At 40.6% G+C, this 6,879-nt stretch overlaps 1 long non-coding RNA gene across 1 annotated transcript; it reads left to right on the top strand.

The window, feature by feature from the left end:
* Positions 1–724: 724 nt before the first annotated feature.
* Positions 725–5,713, top strand: LOC137480946 (uncharacterized). Its single transcript, XR_011003198.1, has 3 exons — positions 725–1,023; positions 1,161–1,235; positions 5,549–5,713. It is a non-coding gene; the product is annotated as an uncharacterized lncRNA (long non-coding RNA).
* The last annotated feature ends 1,166 nt before the right edge of the window (positions 5,714–6,879 follow it).

The raw sequence follows: 6,879 nt of genomic DNA, 5'->3' as shown, positions 1-6,879 counted from the left end.
TGATTCCATGATTCTGTGATTCTGGGTGAGGTTTGAATAGAGGCTGACTTTGAAAGGTGATGATGACTACAGCAATTCAGGGGAACGCCCCTGAATCCCCCATGTGCTCCTTGCTTCTAGGGAAAGGAGTTCAGGTCAGAGCCCTGAACGTGTGGGTTAAAGAAAATGCTTCCTCAGTGATAAGCAAAGCGTAGAGGCTCTGATGATCTCACACAGTTGATAGAAAACTTGAATATTTACTCTTGTTTATGCATTCTCTGAGTTTACTCAAGAGTCTGACATCTAACTAATATTGTGCTTCATAAGAGTTTGTGTTGTTTTCCATCAGCATTCAATAAATTTTTAAAGGCAAATCTTTCCTAATTGGCAGTAATGAGCCAGTAAAACTTATATTTGATTAAGAGAAGACAGAGACCCACAAGAGCTCCCTGTGTAGTTTAAACAGTACAATTCTAGAAGTTCACTGTCAGTTCTGAAAGCTGGCACTGCCCTGTGGGCTGCCCTGGGTGCTAAATCTGGTTTTGTTTGATTGGTTTTGTTTCCTTCATGTCATTCCCAACATTTAAAGACTCTGTAGTTCTTCAGCTAATGGTGTACAGGGCAGAAACCCCACACTTTTAAAGCTGCAGGGGAGACAATCTGCCAGGTAACTCAGCCAATGGATTTATCACGAACTCTTCTCACCAAAGGTCATTGTCAACTCTACTTATGGCTGGGAATTGTTTTGCAAAGTGCAGAATTTTAAACCTATGAAGCATTGTTAGACACCGTGATCTAACAAACTTTCCAAATCATTCCTGAGTTTTCCAGGACAAGATTTAAAGCTGGGTAAGTTTTGTGGCAGATCTGCACTTGATAGCAAGTTCAGAATCCTGTTTGTTTGTATGAACCATGGTGATTTATATCAGCTGAGGTGATGTTTGTATGGACCTTGGTGATTTAAATCAGTTCAGGTTATGTTTGTAGGGACTACGGTGATTTAGATGAGGTGAGGGTCTGCTGCAGGTGGCTGGAGATCCTTAGGTGAAAAATGGTTCTGGGGGATGGAGTGGGGAGGAGGAAAAGCTTAACAGTTTTTAAAGTGGATGCCTTTAGGTAAATTCTGCTTTTGTTAGTCCAAAAATAATCTCAAATGTCATGTCTTCCTCACATGGGTGAAGAAAGGAGCATTTGGCCTTCTAGGGCTTTGAAGAAATCCTGTTTCTGCCTGAGCAAAAGCTCCCATCAGCGAGAAGGTAAGTCAGCTCTGTCACATCTTTTTATCCTGCAGTGGTTAAACCCAAAGAAAATCCTCACACGAGAGGCTGAGGCCCCACACTGTAATTGTGGTTGAGCTTCATCCACAAAGCAGACATTGGCCATGCCATGTGCTCCTCTGGAAGGTTTGCAGAACAGCTCAGTTGGGTTTTGGTTTTCTTACCAGAAACTTGTTCTTTATCTGCCCAGGTGGCGTCCAGGAGCCTCTCTGCTGGGGTGACACACCTGGGAACAAGGTGGGATGACTGGAGGGTCCTGCCCTGTTGTCCTGAATGAAAACAGGGAGCTGAGATTTCGTATTTGCATCCCATGGAAGCTGTTGAAGAGTGCCCAGTAAAGTCACACATTGGGTTCCTGCTGGGATACCAAGGATATCTAAGTGTGCTGGAAACCCAGCACAAAGTGGGTTTTATGAAATCTTTTGGTGTTTGAAATGTTCATGACATTTCTTCTTCAGGTTTTGAAAGCCTGGTTGTGATTAACTCCGGAGCTGGCTTCATTTATAAAACAATACAGTAGTGATAGGAAGCTTGAATCAATATTGACTCAAAGGAAGGTGACACTAAGAGGGAATAGAATATTTACCTTTTTACCTGCAGGCTTAAATGCCTAATTTAGGAGTTCTTTCTCTTGTAATTTTTATGGCTCTAAGTTGAGCTGTGTGAATCACCTATGTCAATCACCTACAGCACTCCTTGCAATGGGAGTTCTGTCAAGTAGGTGTTTTATTTCTGTTATTCCTGATCTTTTGAATATTTCTCACACAGCAGAGCCATTGTATCAGCAGTGCATTTTGTATTTTCTATGGTAATTGGGTACTGAAGGGGTTGAATTTATTTCAGTTTTTATGTGGAAATAACACACAGACAAAAAAAAATCAGGTTTGTCCTTCCCTCATGGGTCAGGCAATATTGGCAAGGGTTTATTGGGTTTTTTGGTCTATAAATACTCCCTAATCTATATGTCCTGCTGGCGTCACTGTGCTTGTGTCACCTTTCCATCCCCACGCGAATTCATGGCTGCTAAATTTAGGATTTGCAATGCAGGGAGCAAAGCTGCTGTGTGGGGCAAGGGAAAAACTATTTTTAAATGCTCTGAACACAAACAGTGACTTCTGGAGATCATGGAAACCAGAGGTTTTCAGAACAGAAAGAGCCCCAAACAAACAGATGTTAACCAGTTCTAAGTCAGCTTTTAGTTCTTCAAACCCAGGTTTCTACTGCTGCTGAATGTTTGAGGAGATGTTCAAAATGGTGGTGTCCAACCGGTAAAAGACATTTTATTTCTGGTAGAAACAATTCACCAGTGAAGTAAAACATCTTGAGTAGCAAATCTATGAATTCTTTGGGCTCTGTTCTGTGTGTTCATGGCTGTGGCCTGTACAGAACAGTAAAGCTTAAATGCATCTCATGTGAGAGAATGTCCAAAATCTATATGTGGTTCCAGTGCCATAAAGAAAAACAAAAAAACCAACCCAAACCAAAACAACAACAACAACAAAAACCAAAACACCCACCAAAAAAAAATTCCCAAAACAAACAAACAAAAACACCTAAACAAACAACCCCCCCCAAAAAAAACAACCAAAACCAGACTTCCCCTGAAAGTTTTGAAGAAAATTAAGCCACAATAACTTCTTTTAGTTCATTGGAAATTTTAAGAGTGAGGGCAACATCTACAAGTTTTTCATGAATTCAGCTTATAATTACTGTAGTTTGATGTGTGGTCAGGATTTTGGAGATAGAAGTTAGTTCCTGACAACATATATATTTATTCTATAAATATATTTATAGAATATATTTATATATAATATTTTATTTATTTGTTTGTTTGTTATGTAAATAAGGGATAAAATAAAAGGTATAAACAAAGGCCTTTTAACTCCCCAACCAGAGTCTGGGTTTTCCAAGTCCTGCCTGTGTCAGCTATGGTAATTTTAAAGGTAACAGTTCACTTTTAAAGAGAATAAATCAGCTTAGAATGAATAAGAAAAGAGAGTAACCCTTTCCATAAATCCTTAAGCTTTGACAAATTAATCAATTCCTTGCATTATTGGAAAAGTAAAGGTAATATTTTGCAACAACTGTCTTCAAATTCTGTCTGTAGAGCATAGCTTAATATGCTTTTGTTTGGGAATATGGAGTTGTTTGTGGGCTTGAAACCAGGACCTCCCATTCTGCAGAAGCTCCATTGATTCACTTGGGGTTTTTTATTATTGCTTTTAATTAGAACAAAAATATAAATATTTCACACCAGAAAATATTTAAGCTACTTTTCAAAAAAAAAAAAAAAAAAAAAAATCTTCATGCCAAACGTACCGAAATACATTTTGAAACATGCTGCATTGAATTGATCTATTGTGTTTTCTGCTTAGAAATGTTGACAAATTTGCTAATAAAAATGATTATAATGCATAATGTGTCTGACCTGTGAGAGGAGGGGAGCAGCTCTGGGCAGGACACGCCGGGCAGGCAGCCTGCCTCTCTCCCTCTGCCAGCCCAGCTCCCAGGCAGCCTTCCAAGCCAAGCTGCCAGCCCTCCAGCCAGCCTGCCTGCTTGTCACACGTTTTAGTGGAATAAACATTCCCAGAGAACGTTTTGATCCAGAAAATCTGCAGTTTTTGATGGCAAATTGTTCATCAGAAGAGTTTTAGCCTGCTCTATTAAGAACACAAGTCTCTGAAATTGTTAGTCTTGAATAGAAGTGTTGCCAAACAATTGAATGTAATAGCCTTCACTGCCTGGAAGGCTCGCTCACTTTGTCTCTGCAATAGTTCTTGGTTTTCTTTTAACACCCCCTGGAAAGGAGTAAAAGTTAATTAAAGTGGGTATTTTTCTGTGTTTGCAGGCTGTTGCCATTGAAACAAGTGTGGACAGGGTTCAACGAAATGGAGTTCAGAGTCAGCTGAACTCGGAGGTGTCGGGAAAACAGCTGTACCTTGCAGCATGGGTTATCAGCCTAATTAGTTTGGAGGAGGAAAAAACTTGTGCATTTCTTAAAAATAAAAAGATGGAACATATTTCATTGGTAGTGCTAACATTTTCATTTGTAATTTATTTATAAAGCTATTGAACTAATGAAAATTTTGTTCAGATCTGGGTGCAGCTCCCTCTGTTCAAACCCTTCTCTGTCAGCAGGAGCGCAGCAGAGAGGGGCAGTGGGAATGGGGAGGCATCACTTAGGATACTTCTGGACACTTCTGAGGATACTTCTGGACACTTCTGAGGATACATCTGGACACCCTGCTCCTGTGTGTTCATCTCTGAAGAGAAGGGGCCTTTGCAGCGTGGGCTGTGGTGTCCTGGGCGGGCTGCAGACCCTGAGTGCCCCCTGTGTCAGGCACTGCCCGGGGTCAGGCAGCCCTGAGCCGGGCTGGAGGAGAGGTGGCTGCGGGATGTGCTGAGAGCAGCTCAAGGTGTGCCAGGTGTGTGTGGGAGCACCCGAAACTGCTCCTGTGCAGTCCCAGCCCAGGGCTGTGCTGCAGCACAGTTTCCCTGCTTTTCTATGCCTTGGCCTCAAACACCAAGCTCGGTTTGCCAAGGACTTCTGCCTCTCTTCAAATCACCAGTTTTCTACCCCAATCTCTTTTGCTTTCTTGTTGTTTTCCTTTCTTCTCCATTCCCATCCATGCCATTGTGGTGCCATCTGTTTCCTAGGTGGGGAAGATCCATTTCAGGCCACTTACACTGATAGCAGTGCCAGATTTACATTCATTGAAAACTCTTTCATGCAGAGGAAATTTGCATAAGAATACTTGAAACCAAATTTTTGTCTTATCAACAGCAGTGAGGACTGGACTCACACCAGTGTGCTGGGTCCTGATGAATTTTTCTGTTGTGACTTTTCATGTTATGGATCCCACTCAGAGAACAGAAATGCAGCAATTATAGCAAATAAATCTACCTGTGTGGTTTCTGTGTTGTGCCATTGCAGACATTCATGTTTAAATGCCGTTCTGAAATTTTGATCAGGACATCAACCATGTAAGATGTCATTTTTGAAACCATCTGACAGATTTTGATGTAGAGAAAGACTTAAGAGACATTTATACTCTATTAAATAATAAACCCTCTTTCCCCTCCTTATGTATTCATCTCTTTCACAAACTTTGATGTGTGACTTTGATTAGGTATCAAAAAAATACAGGGTACTTAATTTTGGCATATTTTGAAAAATGTCATCAGTTTTCAGGGAGCAAAATGCCCTTGTCTGCTCAGCATGTCTGAGATTGAAGAAGACTTCAATCAGACCTGGTTTTCATAGCAAAAATCTCTCATTGCCTTTCCTGCAGGACGTCCTCTGACTCATCAGCACCTGAGAGGTTTGGCTCCAGGAGAAAGCAGTGAAAACCAGGAATTCATAAACTCTTCAGTAGCAGCAGACAGAACTGTGGGTCAGCTGGGCAAAGAGAAGCAGCTGAGGAGGATTAAGGTCAATGTGCTTTTACCATGAAAATCCTTACCATTCATCTGGGTGCAGGACACTGATGGGACAGCAAGGCAGCTTGGTGTGTGGGATTAAACTTCTTTTCTTTCCCACTCTTTCATCTTTGCTGTGGAAAATTCCATCCCACATTTTTTCTTTGTCTCTGAGTCTCTGACAGAAAACAATCATCATTCCAGTTCCATAACCAGTAAGATTCCACAGAGTGTCCAAGGGGCTCTGAAGGAGAATGTGCTCAATGAAAAGGAGAAGGTGCACCATGGAACAGCCAGAGACAGCAGCCTCTGAAAGCTCCTCTTTTTCTCCACAATGTCCTAAATTGCTCATGAAAAATCCTGTTATGTAACTGAAAACTCGTTGCAAGGAAAGATTTCAGCATAATGAGGAGGCTGCTCACAACAATAGAGGTGATGGACCTGACACTTCATCATTTCTTATTATGCTGTTGGAGCAGCTTCATGTCTGAGTTATCTTTGCCTTGTTTGCTCCCCCTTTCTTAGATTGCCATTGAGTCAACATGAAAAAGGGAAGAAAAATCAGGCAAAAGGGCTCAAAGGTTGTGTGTGTCTTTAAAGAGATTGTATTTACGTGAGTGATTGGGAAATAGGATTTTTTTCCATGCATGTGGTTTTATTCAATATTGGAGAAACAATTGAGTGGGAATGGCAAGAACTGCTTTGCTCCACTGTTCAAATCATGAGCAGTGGAAAGGAGCACGAGGTGGGAATACCATGTCCTTCCTTCAGGAGGCCAGATGCTGCTTTCAGAAGTAGAAACTTTCACCAGGAAGATGTATTGACATTTCAGTTATTACCCAGCTATGCTCTCCTCATGCACCAAACATCAGATATTATTTATAAACCTTTTAATGGAAATAACTGGAGCCACTTCATTATTTCAATGAGCTCTTAAAATGTTGATGAGTTGTGTGATGTTTTTACATAATAATACCATTAAAAATTACTGCTTTTGTGTATGTTTTTGTAAGAATGCATTTATTTGGCATTTTTAAAACCATTTAACATTTTTCAGAAGTTCAGTGTCAGAACACCAGATAATGGGAAAGTTTTAAGCCTTATTGAATAAAACCTTTAAGAAGTTGTAAATATAACAAACCCAAACCTACTTTGTTCACGTGCCATTAAAAGGAAAACAAATTCTTATGAAAATAATTAAAAA

Source organism: Anomalospiza imberbis, chromosome 12 (assembly GCF_031753505.1).
Source record: "Anomalospiza imberbis isolate Cuckoo-Finch-1a 21T00152 chromosome 12, ASM3175350v1, whole genome shotgun sequence".
NCBI lineage: Eukaryota > Metazoa > Chordata > Aves > Passeriformes > Viduidae > Anomalospiza > Anomalospiza imberbis.
Note: the sequence above shows the minus strand (reverse complement) of the source record. Positions and strands in the feature narration are given on the sequence as shown.